Source organism: Stegastes partitus, unplaced genomic scaffold (genome assembly GCF_000690725.1).
Source record: "Stegastes partitus isolate 25-593 unplaced genomic scaffold, Stegastes_partitus-1.0.2 Scaffold69, whole genome shotgun sequence".
Classification (NCBI taxonomy): domain Eukaryota; kingdom Metazoa; phylum Chordata; class Actinopteri; family Pomacentridae; genus Stegastes; species Stegastes partitus.
The window spans coordinates 251538-271686 of record NW_007577800.1 but is presented as its reverse complement, the minus strand read 5'-3'; positions in this window follow the sequence as shown (position 1 = coordinate 271686).

Below are 20149 nucleotides of genomic sequence, written 5' to 3'. Positions count from 1 at the left end.
GACATTTTGGGGAGTTTTGCTTCTCTGGGCGAGACTTATAAAGCTCAGAGGAGAAATCTATGAGGTGCTGTTAGGAATATTATTCAGAATTACTATGCACACATGTGCTTTTTCTCTCACATACTGTATGACACACTCTGAAGTGAAATGCTTTTACACACACAACTGGAAAAACTGGAAAATTATACACTCACACACAACTGAAAAGCTCTCATGGGAACTATTGAAGAGCTTTCACACATACGAGTCAAATGTGCTCACATACACAGATGAAAAAATTCCCCTTACACACACATATAAACTCATTCATATACTGTACTGAAATCCTCACATGCAGACAAGTCTAATGCTTTACCATACACCACTGAAAAGCTCTCATAGGAACTAGTTAAACGTTTTACATAGACTATTAAAAAGCTTTCACACATACTTGAGGGCAAGATGATTTCAGTTAAAAAGAAGATATGGAAGCGAGCCCGTTTATAAAATACAAGTGAATGACTGTCATTTGGTCGTTCGTCACGCTGATGTCCGGTCAGTAACCCAACCAAAGCATTACTCAACAGCAGTATTAGCCTCAGCAGAGACCATCACAACCCTGTCAAATGTCACAACAATTGGGTAGCAACCAATCGTGTGGACACGCTGTACAGTTGCCTAGTATCACTCTTCCTATCTCACTGACGAAAAAGCATGCTGCCAGCTGCTACTCCAGTCAAGAGAGAATGTGAACTACGTTGAGCCAGTGTCACAAAGCTACTACTTTATCAGAAAATACATGTGTAAAAGGTTTTCTCTGCATGCAGTCTGAACATTGAGAATTTTCCACATTGCAGCACCAACACTGGTTCAGTCACATCTCATGGTGCAAAAAAAAAGAAAAAAAACAAAAAACAAAAAACGTTTGCATACCTTCATCTGACAAAGGTGCATAGACAAAACTATATCATTGTCAATAATTTTACATCTATTAGAGATTGAAATATCTGTAAAAATACATCTTTACTGCGATGAAGACGGAGGTCAGATTGATGATACTAACCAAAAGCTAATGTAATCTGGTTTTGACAAAACGTTTGAGCTGTTTGTTGCTTCCAGATGCTTGTAGGAGTCTTTTCTCTGAGTTTTTTACACAACAGACAGCAGCAAGATCCTTATTAGTGTCTCCAAAGCAAGAGACTTGCATGCACTTGTAACTTCATTAATTACATATAGTTATCTCTGACATGGAGATAAGATTGATCAGGCTGTAACAATAGATGGCATTATGTTCTTTTGCTCAATTCAGACAGGTGAGCTGAGTCCCAGTCTATAAGCTCCACCACAACTGAAGGTGCCCACCCCCTTGTTTTTTGTAATGTCATGGGTTTTATCGTGGAAGTAGCCATTAAAATACAAGGATTTATCAAAGAATGTGCCATATCAGATTTACATTTGGTCAAAATCCCAGTCAAAGTCGTCTCCTTGTGCACTTTCTCATCATTTGAAATATTCCCTGGAGGTCCCATTTTTTAAACATATCAAACACAATCTGTGTTGAGCCCTGAATCGCTTTGACTGTGTCAAAATTAGGACTTTTCAACTTAAATTGTATTTTGGGAAGAGAAAGAAGTCCCAGGGAGCCAATTCCAGCCAGCAGGGTGGGTGACGAGCCACAAATGTGTTGTTAGGGCCACAAATTGTGTGCATAAATGCCGTGCTGTCACTGCTGTACAGAGCACTGGAGCACCCACACACTATAACTGCACAGTTCAGGGCATTTGTGCATGCTCCTGGTGTGCTCCTGAACAGTATAAATAAAAATGCATTTTAGGGTACCTTAAGTTGTTGTGGTTAGATAAATTATCATTCACATCACAGGTACGGCCCTCCTATCTCTACAGGACATCTACTGACAGAGAGTTTTAAGAAGGGCCAACAACATCATCAGGGAAGCAGTACCACCTCTTCACACTCATGCTGTCTGGAAGGAGTCTGAAATGCAGAACCTCAAGATTCAAGGACAGTTTTTTACCCTCAGGCATCACTGACAAACACTTCCAAACCACTGCCCCCATCCCCGTCTTCCCTCTCCACACGTCATCAACCAAAGAGCTTAATGCGACCCTTCACCATTGTATATACTTGCACATGTTGACCTTTGCACTTACTTTATTTATTAGACAGTAGAATTTGGCATATCATTGTGTTACGGGGCTTCACGTGTGAACTTTGTTACTCTTAAGTACCATCTCTAGCCATCTCTTCTGCTGGCATATTGAAAGGGTCACCTACACTAGCATTAGACTAAAGTACTATTAGAACTTAATGAGAATAAATCTGACAATATAGGATTTAATCTCCTATTTCTGAATACCGCTTAAAGTTTTAGCTGGAAGTTGGCGCCAGCATCATGAAGCGGAACAGTGTTTTGGCACATGTAACGGCGCTGCTTTGGACACATCACTGTGACAAACGAAGAGTCATTCTTCTGTAATTTGAAATGCACTTTATTTTCCCAACCGCCTTCCAGTTTAACTGAAATCCCCTTGCCTTCTAGTATGCGTGAAAGCTTTTTAATAGCCTATGTAAAACATTCCACTAGTTTTTATAAGAGTTTTTCAGGTGTGCATGTAAAAGCATGTCATTTGTATTTGTGTGAGGTTGTCAGTATAACAGGACAATAGTTTCATATGTGATAGGAAATTCTTTCACGAGTATGTGTAAAAGCTATTCAGTAGTTTCTATAAGAACTCTTTAGCTATGTATGTAAGCATATGGTTTTTTCTGTTATTTGTGCGAGCATTTCAGTTGTGCATGTAAAAGTATGTCAACTTTTATGCATTTTTCAGTGTAGTATGTGAATGAGTTTGTTTTGTGAAAGTATGTGGAAAGAAATGTGCATGTGTATGTATGATAATACTGAATAATGTTCCCAGTGGCCCCTCATAGAAATCTCTGATAGCCAGGGATCAAAAACATTAATACAGTACAACACACACACACACACACACACACACACACACACACAGATTTCTTTGAAACTTGGGAAAAACACAAATGAATCTTTAACACTCTGTTGTTTTTAATGTCATGTGTTTTTCAAAGTCAAACCTATGACTTTCATGGACCTTACCAAACCACCTTTGGAATCAGATGTTACTGTGAAATATTTTAACTTCTCAATATTCTGGTAAACTTAATATCCATCCATTATCTGTACACCACTTAATCCTCACTAGGGTCACAGGGGGGGCTGGAGCCTATCCCAGCTGACTTAGGGTGAAGGCAGGGGACACCGTGGACAGGTCACCAGTCTATCACAGGGTCACACTTAGAGACAGACAACCAAGCACACTCACATTCACACCTACGGACAATTTAGAATCACCAATTAATCTCACCATGTCTTTGGACTGTTGGAGGAAGCCGGAGAACCCAGAGAGAACCCACAATGCACGGAGAGAACATGCAAACTCCACGCAGAAAGATCCCGAGTGTCCTCACCGGGACGCGAACCGGCAACCTTCTAGCTGCATGGCAACGGTGCTAACCACTGAGCCACCTTGCAGCCCGGTAAACTTAATATTTCTCAGTAAAACATTTTGCATTTATCTACTGAAGGGAAACAAAAATTTTTAGTCTCTCTTTTACCTGGGACGGCTCTTTCTGTCAAGTGTTCGCTAGCAGTGTCTAAGGCCGGCTACAAACTGTGCGATTTTAACAGTCTTTTAAGTTCACAGCTAGCTACACTGTATGACATGAATCTAATAAACTTTGGGCACGACAAGAAGTTTGCTGTGTGTTGATTGCATGATAAAAACACAAGCTGAATTGCAGCCTACGATGTATGTGAGTCAACATGAGTGCGCAAGAGTAAAACATCATAAGCGTGCGGCAAAAGAAACTAGCGAAGCATGAACGGAGCCCTTGCCCTTGTGGCTTCTATGTGTTTGGAAAGAAATCCCCAAAAAAGGAGGAGGAGAATATGGACGTGGTTGTGGCTTGGAAAGAGAGACCAACTTGGAATGCCAATTTTGCCAGTGTGGCGCTAATTACGACATCATTTCACACTGCATTTTTATTGGTTAGTAAATTGACGTAGGTCGCAGCAGCAGTCACACTGTGAGATGTCACCACAAATTTCTGACACTGCCACAATTTTACCGCAGGTTGTCTTTGGTTGGAAGACTATGACAAAGGTCGTCCTTGAATCTGTCTCACAGTGCGAAATAGGACCACCGATTTAGAGCCAAGACCAAAGATTCTCTCACGATTGTTTTCTTTCGTCTGGGACAGCTGAAAATTGTACAGTGTGTAGCGGGCTTAACATGAGCATGTTGTTCAGTAGATCCACAGTAAACGGTTCAGCAGGATAAACCAGCATGTCAAGAGCAAAGGATCAGAGGAATTTTGAAAGAGGTAGTACAACTCAAACGAAACAAGAGAAAAAAACTGTAATGTTTACACTACTTTGTGTAGCTCAAACATTACACGGAAGCTGGCCTTTGCATGTCACTGTACTACAACATGATTCAAAGTCTAGTGTGCACTGAAATATTAGAAAATCCTGACAGGATTACGCATCGATAAATAGCATTTTTTAAGGCCTGGTTTTAATGTTTCCTCGTAACAAAAAGTTGTTCTTTTTCCTGCTCTGCGAAGACACTGCTGGTTTACAGTAAACTGGATCATTTTGTGTCAAGGACAGACCATAAAATGTTTTCAGTAATAGAAGTGGGAAGGAAAATGTTGAAGGAAACACATAGTACTGCTGGTTGTGCTGCAGATGTATCCCTCCAAGTACTGAAATTATAGAACAGAGTAAAAAAATATGAAGCTCTGACGGTATTTTCTTAGTAATCCAGTGTACTGAATTACCAAGAAAGAAAAAAAACACAGTGAAGAGCATCCACAGTGATTGTGCATCATTCCTCAAATGTCTTTGTCGGGGATAAAGATTTATGTTCAAGATATATCCCATAGCGCAGTAAAAAATTAAGTGTCCATCAGATGGATTAGAGCAGGGAATGTTACATGTGTGTGGCTGCTGTAGAGTCACTGTTCTGTACCTGCATGTTTCTGTCCCTCCCCTGGGTCCCATCTCAATGATCCAGTAACAAGCCATCTGTCATTGTCATTGTAATTAATCTGGTGCTATTTAGTGGATAATGAGATGCTGTCGTGGGTTTTGTGCAGCTTCACTTCCCAGAGACTTGTTTCCTGTCTCTGTCAGAGCAAGAAGAAGAAGGAGGGGATGGAAGCGAAAGGATGTAATAGAACAGTACTGAAGCATGGTGGCTGCTGCTGCTGCTGCTGGTTTACAGATGGTTACGACATTTATATACCAACATATACCAACAACAGCGCTTAGGACACGAAAATCGAGCACTCATGACATGAGTGCTTGAAGCAATCAACAAACAAGAGGATTTATGTCTAATGTGGCTGTGCCTACTTGTCTTCCCTCCACATGGGAAATGTCAGACATGATTGGGGCGGAGATGGCTTCAAATTATGTGGGGAGGCATAAAATATACCATAAGTACGATTGTGGTGACTGTTCCATATTTACCACATTATTTATGTGAAAGGTGCCAATTCTGCTGAAACTAATCTGACAGAGGCTGAATACCAACGTGCTCTCAGAAAAAAATCTTTTGCAATCACATGTGAAAATTAAACGCTGGACAAGAAGGGCTGCTCCTACTCGGGATGGAAATTGCCCTGCCACATGTAATATCTCATGCTAAGGCACTGCTTTCAGCATTCACACAATTTGCTTCCTTTGCTCTAAAAAGAATTTATGGTAGAATTGCAACGCTGGGGAGATGAATACATTTTCACTCTCTGACAGGGACAGACGATGTCAGGACCTGTGAAATTTCACACATAAACATCATGAATACAGGTGATCTTCTTCAACCTTTCACTCGGAGTTTTATTTATTACCTAGCACAGGTTGTGTTGCTATATTCCAGTTTTTATAACTTTTGACAACAGATATGTGGATTTATCATGCCTACAGAATATATATATATATATATAAAACAGAGCACTGAAGGCAGGGCGTCGTAATTTGATGGATATAAAAATTGGTCTATTACCTTACTCAGAACTCCCTTCTTTTAAATATAACATAAAATCGATCACTGCTGTCAAAGAAATAGAGCAATGTAACGCTACCAACAGAGCCGTGAAAGTAGAATGATGAAGTGAACGCATGAAGTTTGACAGTCAAAGGAATGAAGTTATTAAACACAATTTGCTTTATTCGGTATGAACGGCAGTATCACTTTACTCCTCAATCACGTTAGCTGCTGACAGCCACCCACAACCGCCGTGATCCAATCAGCTCAAGGAAATGAGGTGAGGACATGACTAAGCACAATCTGAGCAGAATTTTGAGGCGATGAACAAATGATCTTCGTAAGCCCCGCTGGTCTCTTCATTTCCTACTTATTTACTGCCAAGGGCTTCTATTATCAGCATTTGTTACTAAACTCATTTCAGTGATAGATCTCACCCACTCCCTCTCTGTTTACCAACAGCGAAGAGACAAAGGTAACTCTCCTTTGAATCAACAACCATTTCACACATGCAGAGAATGAAACAGACAATCACACACACACACAAACACTTAAAAGCATCAAATAAGGTGTAATTCAACGAAAGAGGCAGCTGATATGTCTCCAGCTGCTATAGCCGAACTCTCATTGGGTAGATTGATGGCTGACACTGGAAGCTAGTCTGTGGGTGCTGGAGTCAAGCATCATTACTGCGGCCAAGCACCCCAGGTATGTGGTTAATGGCAGTAAAGAGAGCAGTGTGAATGTGTGCCAGTTGCTCAATGAGGCTCTGCAATGTGCTGGGGAAAAAAAAATAAAGAAAACAAGTGGTGTTCACTCCAGTGAGCCACAATGTAAAGTGATCATCCAAAGTCATTCAAACCTTTGAGCTGAATTCAATTATATCATTAGAGACTCAAGATTGTCATTAGTTCTACATTATGGTGTTCAGAGAGTATAGAAAGTGACCAAAATTTCATTGGCCCTTCCAAACTCAATTTTAAATGTGGCTTTCTGTGAGTTTTGGCTGATGATTAGCAGTCAGGAAAGACTCTGAGATCAAGGCAGCATGAAAATGTGCTCTACAGTTCCAATGTGTGTTCTCATTAAATGTGTATAAGAATGAAAGCCTTGAGGAGGCTTACAAGTGAGGGGAAAAAAACTCCTAATAACACTGAGTACAAGCTATCTATAAAGACCCCAAACAGGGTTGTTTCCTTAAAAATGACGATGCTGCTGGGCAACCGATGCCAGGAGAAACGCAGAATGTGGTCCTGATGAGGGCTGATACAAGGTGACAGGGACAGTGATATGACAGTTCTTGCTGTTTGTTAAATAGACTCTGTGCGTTGCTTCTGCCTGGCATAGGCAGCTTGCTGATGTCTGGACACATTAATCAGAGTGTCACCACTGCAGAAGAGTTATGAATGAGCTACAGTACCGTTGGAGCTGGGGGCCTCTGGGACATGTACAAACCTGCTGCTACCATCTTGTAAGCAATGGGGGAGGGATACTGCTGCAAATATTATGTGCTCAGTGTTTTTTCGGTATCTCCCATGATGCATTGGACAACAATACTTGGTAATCTTGGTTAAATAGATCATCCATCTAGATGCCTGCCCAGTGACAGAAAGACAATTATTTCACAAAATGCATGTATTCTCAGAGTCTGTGAGCACTTAATAAAATCCACTGTGAAAAGTCAGAGCAAATCTTAAGATTTAACCATGAGAATGTCTAACACATCACACTCTGAGCTCCTAAATCCAACCATTACTCAACCCTTCATCCACAAAGACCTGCCATCTGACGAGTCCAATAACTCATAAGACTCCTGTTTACACATAAATATCACCACCCCAGATATTTGGGACACTACGGGCATGTTGTTCCTGTTTTTTGTCTGTTTTATTTTGACAAAATGTGATCTGTGTGATCTGAATATCTGCTTGAGAATTTCTTAATCTTAAAAGCCCTACAAGATGTTTATTTTGTAGTACTGGCTGGAGATGAATGCATAACTAAAAGCAGTGTCTTTGTACAGCATATTTGGCATGTGCAAAGACATAATGCAACATTTACGACACAGGATACGAAGTTATAAACTGTATTTTCACTGGGTCTGCACTAAAAAAAGGAGACAGCATGCGTTTCCCTCATAGACAGCACTTTTAAACAAAAATTTGATAGCATATTATTCTTAGCATTTAAAGGTCAGACATCTCAATTAACATGCCATAAACAATGTGTAACATCACCAGTTATTGTTTATCAATGCCAAATCTGGTTGACCTTTCAGCGTAAATGCAAAAGTAAGGTTTGGAAATCTAGCAAGCCAACCTACAGAGGGCAACAGAGCCAATAAGGCAGGTGAGCAAACAGCTCTTGCCACTGTGGTTTGAGTGTGAGAAGACAGTTTTATCTAATCAGACCCTAAAGACAAAGTACAGGGTTGCAAAGTGAGAGCAGCCAATACCGCAACCTGTAATCCTTTCTTCCCTCATCTATTGCAGTCATCCTTGTTTTCATGGGAGGAGATGCATGAGGCGATACGTCGCCACGGCCATTAATAGGGACAAGGGACCCGAATTACATTTAATCGATCGGCACGTAGCGCTACTGCTGTTCGGCTGTACTTAACACTGCAATTACATGCTAGCAGCAATTAGCTCATTATGCAGACCAACACAGGGGGAGAGATATTGCACTGATGCCCATTTTACACACGGTCTCACACTCTCTCACTCACACACACACACACACACACACACACAAAACCTTCTTTGCTCTGTGATTTAACATATCTACATCTCATATCCTGAAGCCCATTCAGCTTCCTACAACATCTGACTGGTTGAATGGTCACATCTCAATTGGATTACAGTGTGAATGTCAACAAGCTCCACTGCAACAATTAGCACAGAACTCAAATTGTGCGTGTGCCTGCGATTGTGTGCGCGCGTGTGTCTGTGCTGAAGACAAATGACTCAGTGAATGAATAAGTTCAGTGTGAAACATGTGCTGGAGCAAAACAAACACCACAAACAGAATGTGTGTGATGTTTTTGTAGTCTGTGTTTTTCTCAAAGGCATCACCTACTGGTTCACTATTGTTAAGCTGTTGTTTTTTTACTATATTTTTTCTTCTCAGTTTTCCCAATATGCAGAATACACATAGACGGAAAAAAAAGGAGAAAGAGAAGAAAAACTGCCAAAACAAAGACCATCAGACACCTCCACCCCCACCCATATACATCATGCAATACATAGTATGTTGCCAAAACCGCACATGACTTCAAAATGAGCTGAATAGGCAATATCCTCTGCTACTGCAAAAAATGTCTATGGAATATGCAACAAAAAATCTGTAATATCAATTGTTCTTTAGCCAGGGCAAATCTGCTTGACCTCTCAGCATGAACACAAGAATATGCAGTCGATTACATTATATTTTCTAAGGTCAACACTCGTGTGAATTTCAGGAATAAAAATTTACTGTTAGCACAGGCACAGATTTCAGTCTTCTACATATGAAAAGTATGTTTGTTCCCACCAGAATTTCTCCTGTTGAACACGACTACTACATTTATTATTAATAAACAGCTGGCATAGTGCCAATGTAACAGATGAGAATAAGATGACGTTGTATGAATGCATTTGTGCGCGTGCGCATGCGCGTGAGAACTATGTGCTACTTTTAGATGAAAGTAAAAATTTACCTATCCCTTCCATCTCCAGATGAAAGCCACCCTAATGATATCTGATTATATTGCTATGAGCTTTGTGTACTTACAACTTCAAATGAGTCGCCATCATCGTAATGGAAATGAAATGTCCAGATGTCTAAAAAGTTTGACAACATAGACATTTATCTGAACATCTCAACTGTTGTCCTCTTTACAAAATGTAACTCTTCAGGCTACATTACATCTAATTAGTAATTAGTTTTAGCAATTTCCTTCAACTAACCTTGACTATTTTAAATGGTTATTAATCAAATCATCATTTAAAGGTTTGTAGACTACAAAAGCTGCATTCCTAACAAGGTTTATTTTCACTGCACAATCCAATTAAATTGTACATTTGACTTAATAATTAATTTCTCACAAATTATCTCAAGAAACAAATAAGATAAAGCAATCTCGCTAAATTTGCTACCACCTGCTGATGATAAACAAATGGCAAAATAAAAAATCAAGAAGTTTAAACACAATAAGTTTGTACAATTACAAGCTTTACTGGAAGGCAGATAAAACAAGCTGATGCCAATCTTTTAACAAAGAAAAAGCAATTTCCTTTATCAAACCACATGGTTGTATTGTACTCAGTTTATCATGCTACCGATTTGTGCACATATTAGTGAAATTAGTTTATTGACTTTGACTTCTTAGAGACAAAAGTGAATTATAGAGTGTCTTTTCGTAGCTTAAACATCTTTATATTTATTTCCATTTGCTAACTGGCAGTGCTTTGACTGTTTCTTCTGTCACACAGTACTATCCCACCTCTCTGTCCGTTGTAAGCAGGAAACTGGTTCATTTGAGAGAGGTATTAGTCCTATGGGTTAAATCTATAAAAGATATGATTGTTTTTCATAAGCTAATATACTTTTAAAATTATCTATCAAGTTATTAAAAACCATCTTTTTTTCTTTCATTTAACTTAATTCACAACCCATCTTCATCTGTTTACCTTATCTTTCCTGACTTCTTCACCTATATCCCATGATCAATTTACCTTATACCTAAACATACAATCTGACTATAAAAATAATTTAAATACTAGTCACAGTGATGTAATGATGAAAATGCAGTAGTTTGGATTTTGGCCAAAGAAAGGAGAGAGCCAACACACACTTCTGAAGTGGAGAGCAGGATCTGTGCTATAATCCACACTAAAAATGGAGAGACAATGAATCTTCGTAACCATTTACGTGTAAATCCATTTTTCATTTTTTGTGCTCTTTGACTGACACTCTTTAAAAATTGAATCCTGGAGAAATCTCTGCAAATAAGTGTGTAGGAAAGTGCACCTTGCTGTATTTTTGGATGGGAAGGGGTGAGGGTGGGGAGTCGTAATGTGAAAACACCGCTGACTGATGAAGTAATCTTTTAGAAAACTTTTGCAGGGGAAAAAAAATAATAATTAAAAAAATCATGCAAAATTTCTGCCAGAGAAGATGGTTGCAATACATCCTGCATCAAAACAGGAAATTGACAGCATGTTTACACTTGGGTAATGGAGGCTGCTGCCAGACAGAAGCCAAGAGGATTTATTCATTAAAATGTACACGACTTCCTGTGTTGCCTCAGTTGATTTAAGCATCATAAAATGATCTGCTTGTCCTGGGCTAAGATCCAGAGTGCAGATGCTATAAAACTAGAGTCATGCAAAATTAATTGTAACAAGGGTTCAGAAAAATGTGTAAAATGCGTATTTGCTTCCAACCTATATTTGTATTATCCAAAACAAGCCAAGGTCAAATAATTAAAAGCAATGATGATGAGGAGACTCTTACTCCTTGACAGGGCGATAAAATTTGTTTTACTGGACATTCATTATTATATTTAGAAAAGGCACTTGTGTTTGGCAGACTTATCCTGTACAAACAGATTAGGAACTAGAAACCCAAGAGGGATTTTAAACATCTGTGATGCCAGTGGGCACATTAGCACAGGCATTGAAGAGAAGAGTGTGGCCACCAATATTAACAGTAAGGCTGGGTGATAGAGCTGAAAATTTCATCACGACAAAATGCTTTTCTTCAATCGATAGTTATAATTACTGATAACAATGACCTATTTTTAACAAATGATTGATAGAATGACCTACTTTTAAGAAGACCAAGAAAAAAAAAAGCTTTATTTTAACATCAACCACTTTGATTCAGACGTAACCGCTTCAGCTATTTATCAAGGTACACTGAATATCATTTTAATAAAAAATAAACAAGGATAAATTCACTTTGAGGTAAAACTTTGTGAATGTGTGACAGAGCTCCATTATGAGGATATGAGCCAGTGACGGAGCATGCCTGGGGTTTGTTCATGCAACTGAACTTTGCATTTGCTTTCATGGCAGTTTTCATCTCATGCATTGAAGTGAAACCACCAAACGCTTGATCGGATCAGTGTCTTCTTGCCATTGATGAGGGTACACATTGCTATAGTCATGCCCTGGGCCTGATTAACAGTGTGTGAAAGGGTGGGGAATATTACTGCATCCTTTCCACAGTAAATCCCTGGTGTTTCATTTAGATCAGCCTCTTCATGACACCTCTCCAGGTCGCGGTTACAACATGCAAACAAGAATTATTGGCTCGAAACCCTGTGTGGAGATAAGGCGAGCCTCTGTGTTAAATGGAATTTAGGAGGAAATGTCAGCTGGACTCATTTGGGTGATAGAAGCACAGTGGAGTGGCCATTAAACAGTAAAACAGCTCTCTTTATTTGGAGGCTGATAGATGAGGCAGTCATCTTTATTCACAGCCTTCCTTGTCAAACAGAACAAATCTTTGGGTGGCCTCGAGTTCCTTCTTTCTTGTCATGTTTTCCTCTCTTTCACGCAAACACACATGCAGCATCCTTACAAAACAGAAGAAACCTAGTAATTAATAACAATGGCGTAATCAAATTAAGGGGTGTCCTTAACTATCTGATTTTTTTTTTTTTTTGTAGGGTAATGATTATTCTACCCTAATGAGTTTGCACCCGGCGCTGATCTCTAAACCCCACTGCAGCAACCAGGGAACTTTTGATAATGAGGCTGGACGGAGAGGATGGGGTGAGGCATCAAACAGGGTGAGCGTGACAGCATGGTTGGAAAGAACAGTCTGTCTGCAGGGCGGCAACATGGGTACAGTGGGGTGCCATTCAGAGGAGCTAAAGTAAGACAAGTCGGGGGAGTTAGTGAGGTTGAAATGAACCAGGCGTGAGTGAGGAATCAGGGACTTAAGTAATTAAAGTGAGACCACAGCAGTGGAGGGAGCGACAGGTCATGTCAAAGACTGAGACAACAGAGAACATCACACTGGATGAGTCACAAGGGTGGGAATACATGGGATGTAAGGGTATACAGCGAGACAAAAGGGATGCAACAGAAAAGGAGTTACAGGCTCATGCAAACACTAAAGGAGAATCACATTTGGCTAGCTTTACTTTTCATATTACGATGCCAGTCAAAGCCACAAAGACAAAGGGCATGGTGCTCAGCGGCCTGCAGAAAATAAGCTAATCATGTTATCTGCTTACTGGTGCACACTATTTCAAACCAAGCTCAATTCACATTTTAGGATCATTACTCACATCAATACGTGATTAGATAAGGATCACATGTCTGGGGTCCAATGACCCTTTCAGTCCCTAATTCTTCTTTGTATCAGGATTCAAAAGCAAGTGCATGATGTCAGCTGGCGTTTCTGCTTTAGAGCAGTATGTCTGGTCACTGCAGTGTGGTGACAGGCCAGACAGTTGATATATTCGATCGTCTGACAGGATTGAAAACTCATATGTACTCCCCGTGGCACTCACCCATGAAAGCATTCATCTTGTAAGTCATTCATTGCCAGAAACTGGTCCACATCTTCCACTGTCTATAATGGTCAGCACTGTGTGACATGAGAACATGCGGTGGGTCAGCAACCAGTGCAGTCATACTGGTAGATTCAATAAATACTGAGAAAAAAAAAGATAGCTCTGTTTTTGGAATGAGACAGAGGCAGACGGTGAGGTGGAGTTCAAATTGAACCTAATTTTGTACGATGTCTGTCATATGTGCTGTAACAGTGCAGCCACTGACTACACCTAGTGTCTCAAAGTTCATGCCAAAATAGTACCTTCCACAGTCAGTGGACATTACCTTTCACTCCAAGATACTGCTGATGTTTCTTCCCCCCTAACTGCCCTTAATGAGAGCTTCTCATAAGACTGGGATTTTTTTCTCCTTTATTAAAGACACTTGGTAATATGCTTTCATCAAAAAAGCCGCCTTGACCCTACTATCTTTTAAATCTTACCACTTAATAAACCATGAAGGATATTTATCATCAGTTACATCTGTACTTTTTTCCTTAAAATATATATGAAAAACCCAGTCTGGCTACTCTTCTTGTAAAGCTGTTAATGGCTTGTCAATTCAAACATCTTGACTTTTGACACTGTTGACCATGATTTAATAAAAGGTCTGAGAGTTAAACTAATTCTGTCTGACACTGCATTCCAGTGATACAAATTCTCTCTTTACCACTTGATTTTCACAGTTGCTCTTGGTGATTCCAGCTCTATTAGGTTAGACATGCTATGATGAGTCCCAAAAGGATTAACTTGGCCCTGCCAGTGGCAAACAAAGGATCAGTTATCATAACTATAATGCAAACTTTATATTTCACTATCTTCTGACAACATGAGGGCCTGAGGTTCAGAGGAAGCAGGCAGGTCAGTACCACATTGGAGCCTCAGCCCTTAATTACCTTCACTACTAAATAGGTAAGTTAAACGGTACTGTTGTTAGTATTTTGTACTTGCCTGAAATTAATAAAATTATTTCAATAATATCTCCTCTAAAAAAAATGATTATGGGCATTACCAGATTGTTCAAACCATGATTTTTGGTTACAATGGAAACTGTATACTGCATAACTGCACCTAAATATTGGAGCAATAACTATTATACTTCTATTTTTTCAAGGATTTTTTAAAGTATTTATTTATTTTTTTATAGGTAATTCAGTGTATGTTAAGAGCGAGTGGTTGTTGATGTCCATTGGTATTCTGCAGGTCATGGCTGAAAGAGCACTTCACATTGGGCCATGAGTGCAAACGTGTGTGAGAAAGAGTCTATTAATGGAGAGTTTATTTTTTCAGTTATTCATTCCCTGCAGGAATTAAATGTGACACTGACAGAGACTTGGACCCAATCAACGTTCTCTCTGTGCATTTTTTAATAAGTGTGCCTGATGATGACACACCCACATAATGAACATCGCAGTAATTATCAAGGCCAAGAATCCATCCGAGAGAAGATAATGAAAAGATCAGAGTTGTGAGTAATGAGCTCGCTCTCCTTCAATCACTGACCTTTACTATTAAACATACATTATACAACTATACTTGTTGTTAAACATTTCCATACATTATTTATATACACACTCGCACATATAATATTTCCTAGTTTAGTATTAGTCTTCAGTGCCTTTTAGGGTTGTCAAAAATATCGATACTTCGACACTAAATTGATACTAAAGCTGGTATCGAGCAGCGATATTCAGTTTCCGTGGTATCGATACTTTTCCGTCTCTCACGGCCTCCTTCAGTTGACACCGACACACATGTTCCCTCCAGAGCCCAGGGTGGCGCTGTGTACAGCAGCCTGACGGGAATCAGCAGACGAAGAAGCCGCAGCTTGGAAGGAAACAGTCCAACCAGTGGGGCTGGTCCATTGCGCTCCGACGGGAGTGGAAGTGGGCGGGACACACAGGCAATATCTGGCTGTTAATGCCAGTTTAGTTAGCGGTCACAGTTCTGTTTCTACCATCGGCGGCGGTGAATATTCAGATATGAAAATTGCACTCTGGAGGAGACACACTGTGACCGGCCCGCATCCAGCAGAGCTTCAAGGCGAAGCCACCAAGTCCAGTGACATGACATCTGGAAGACTGACACCCCAACCTCAACAACGACATGAAACAGGTTTGTAAATAATATAAATAGTGTACTGCTAAACATACGTCCGGTCCACCAACAAATTAGTGCTCCGCTAGCATTAAGCTAAAGCTATCGCCAGCTAAAGCTAACAGCTTGCTGCTGTAGCCGTATATATATTGACATCCATAGCGGCTCTTTTAGCGTGTTTTCCTCCATCATACACGTAAAACGTGTTATTATTACCACTATGAGGCTTTTAGCAAGCACTCAGAGAAACGCAAAAATTGCACTACATGGTCTGATAAATTATTTTATTTCTTTATTTCCACCACAAACGCACTGAAGATTTTCTACGTGAGTTCATGTTAAACCTGGATAAAAAGGTGAATAAGCTTATGCTGTTGGTGCAATCAGGGGTTTTAGTCTAATGTGACATCATGATTTGTAATTTTGTTTACATTGTTTATTTTTCTTCTCGTGCCAAACTGAGGCTGAAGAAGACCAACTATCCACAAGCAGAATCCTTCCAGCCTACATGACTTGCTTTATTCCATCAGCAACCATGACCATGTCTGGTGTGCACTGTAGAAAAAAGTTCTCTTCTGCTGATACTTTTATATTTTAACAGTATATGTGTAAAATTGTGTTCCAGAACAATTCTGTTTACAGTATTTAGTGCACACTTTAAAACTGTTTACAATTCTTTGTTTGCACTGTTACATAAGCTTTTTGACAAAAGGAGTGTTATTTGTTATATTCTACCTCAAGAATGTTCAATAAAAAGGTGTTTTTTTTTTTCTTCGTGGTATCGAAATCGGTATCGAGCATCGTTTTTTTTTTTTTTTCCAGTATCGAAATCGAGTTTAAAATTTTAGTATCGTGACAACCCTTTGGGTTCTGCTTTCAATGTGGCAAGCAACTGAAGAAAATGATTCAATCACAATTCAAATACAATGGCTGAACAAGCACAAGAACGATTATGATGATTTTCTGCGTGAGATAGAAGAGGAGATTCAGAAGCATGTTGGAGAAGGCATGGCGAATTATTTCTTTGTTGACAGAGTAAACTGCAACAGAGCAATTTACATGTAATAACAACACCCGTTCAGAAAGAAATCTGCTCTGGAAGATGCAGGGCTGATCAAAGGCCATTAATGCAACCCGCTAAGCTGACCTGATAGAAGTTGCACTCAGAATTGGTGTCTGCCCATAAAACAAGAGACGAGTGAAGAAATAAGAAGGTGGGGCCAAAGAAACTGACTGGGGCTCAGACACAGAGCCCTAGCCAAACAACCTATGTATTCCTACAGCGCGGCATGCTGCTTCTAATTAAAGGAGCTTTCACATCCCATTGAGCAGATTGCAACCCTCTGTGGACCAAGAAACGGTACATATGAGAGGATTCACCTTAATCCTGACACACATACACTTATCTCTTGTGTAGAGTGCTGGGAAAGCAAAGGGAGTGAAGGAGCAAGGTCGGGAGAAAGAGAGAGTTTGGGGAAGTGCGAGATAGTGGAGGAGATGAGTAGGATGTGAGAATGTAAGGCAGGGCAAGAATGCAGATTGTTGGAGCGAGGAAGGGAAGAGATGGCGTGACGATGAAAATAGAGCGAAGTGGAGGTGCGGTGTTGAAGAGAGATGGCAGAGGAAGGAGAGAGAGATGCTCTTCTCTCTGCGATTTTGAATATGAGCAATCTGAGCATCTGATTAATCAGGTTGAGTCACGGTGCCACAGGGGGCATCTGCTCTGTTTCGCCCTGTTCAGACTGTTCCACTCGCCAGCGGGATGAAAGATCCGCTCACATTCGCTCCGAAGCCCAGCCGCATACACACACATGAAATGCTTTCACATTTCAAAACTGACAAAAAGACAATATAATAATTTGTTTTTTAAATTCATGTAAAGTATCACTGAGTACTCTGAAAAGTGCTCTAGAAATAAAATATTATGTAATGCATTCTGATTGTGTTGGTTAATTAAGTACATAAATGTAAGATTACAAAACAGGTGTAAGCGTCTTCATTTACACTTATTTTTTCATCTTACATTTGTCTTAGTGGCTTCATTGTGCTCGTTGGTACATCTTTTCAACCATACTTTAAATCCTATACAAAGTAACGACAAAACATAAGCATACATAAACAAGAGAGTGTCAGTTTAACAGTGATAGCAGCTTGTCATTCTAGCCATGGTTGGCATCAATCACAGGCAACAATTACCTCATTTATTTTGAGTTTATGCCCTTTGTTTTATTCATGTTGCTATAAATGTAAAGATGCAGATGCCCCATCCAGTTACAGCTGTCTTTATGAAGCAAGCGCCTAATTAAATGTCCTGACCCTCCTTTTTTCCCCAACTTTCTTTGGTAATAACACAGTAAAACAACCTCCTCTTGTTAGCCGGAATGTATAATGGTTCACACAAAACTGCTTTTTCTCACTCAATACCCATTGTAACTTGTATTTACAAGTTTGTTTTGTTTTGTAGGTAATCAAAAAGACACCTCAACAAGAGTGTGATTATTTATGGTGAAGAGACACTGAGTCATTGCAATTGGATTGAAGCTGGCAAACTACTAATTCTTCACAATTAGTTTAGAAGGCCACAGTAGGCTTCATGACAGAGCTATGGGATGATCATTTATCACAGCAGGTGCATAATTCATTATTCGCAGAAGACAGAGATTCAGGGGAATTCCACCAATTAATAGGATTTTAGGATGAGGAGGAAATTACTTTATCAGCAAGGCAGTTTACAGTTTAGAAAGCCCGATATACAGTTTTTCAAAATAGATGCAATGTTATCTGCATAACGCAGAATTTTTTAAAGTCTGACACCACAGGTTCCCCCTCAGACAGAATCGGGGCAACTGTGTCATTTGCACCTCCTTAGAAATGGTAGAAAAGTCACAACCATACTTTATTAGAATTACTGGAAGTTTTTCATGCCACTGTATGGAGCTGAAATGTCACAGTGGGAATTTAATTTTCTAAAATTCTTTCATGTTACTTTGCAAAGAGTTTGGCGTTCCCCTGCAATGTTTTGTGGTATCTCACGATATGTTTCGCATTCCCTCTGGCCCACTCACAAAGGTTCTGCTATTTTACACTCGATGTAGAGGATGCGGAATTACATCAAGGACCACCACAAGAGCAACTTGGCCAGCCCACAGGTAGGAAAACACGAAACAGAACAGGGTCAAGGCTAGCTTGATAGCAGCGACTGAACTTTCACTATAAATACTTATATTTGCCACCTTTAATGACATGATGTGTGCAACACTCTGAGTACATGCCAAATTAAAATTGTCCAAAGTATAAGATTAGCAAATCTAACAGCTCTAGGGTGATACTGCTTTGGCTGTGCTTTGGTTGGTATGACAATGGCAATGACACTAGTTTATAATGTGTGTAACACTGACAAAACACAGGGGTTGCATGTGTGAAGTTGTTAAACTGTTTGTGTGAATTGATATGGTTGTGCTTGCTGTGCATTGTTTTGGAGCTAGTTGACTCTTGTGCTGTATGAAGTAATTAAGTAAATAAATGTATTAGTGCAACTCTCCGGTGCTAGACCTTAATCAAATCAGGCAAATAACAGACTATGTCAGGCAGAAATGTATCACTAATAAAGTTATCATTGCAAGTAGGACAGTGCGCGGGAGTCTGTTTGAACCTGTTGGATATGCTCGACCTTCTCCTATAAACCAGCCTCATGCAACAGATTAGCGAGATGTGTGTTTAAATCACGTACGTTCCAATACCCACATTACAATTGTAGATCGTATGCCAGAAAAATAATTACTTTCTCAAATGCATGATGCCAAAAATACCAGGTCGTCCTACTACATTCGGTTGGATTTCGCAGTATGTAAGCCAGCATGCTTTTCTGGCCATTCTGACCCACAATCCTTTGCAAAGTAACACGTCACAGCGTCTCGCACGAGTATAAACAAAAGCTCACAGACAGATGACAAATCATTTCACACTAGATACTGCGGCGATTAATTTTTAACACGCAACATTATGACTAAGTAGTACGCATACACGCAGTCACAGCTTCGTCCAGCACGTGTTAGGCAGCACTAAAGTCGTAAGTACATCCAGTCGCTGCATACAACTGGAGCTCGAGCTTTCAAAAGAAGCACTGAGAAAAAAATGCATATGATTTATCCTTTCTGTCGTGTTTGCAGAACATTTCCCTTAATTAGCAATGTAATATAATTGGAAAGGATCAACGTACAAATTGTTCCTATGGAATCAATGTTCACTCTTCAATGCTTTCATCTGTTAACTCAAGCTGAGCTTTACAACACACAATTAAACAAGAAGTTCAAAAAAAAAATCCTTTGTTTGTAATCAGTGGCTTCAATTAAGTAATAAGATCTTGTTCAATCCATTACTTTCAGAGATACAGGAAATCTTCAAGGATGTGATAGTTAGACAAAGCGCAATATAA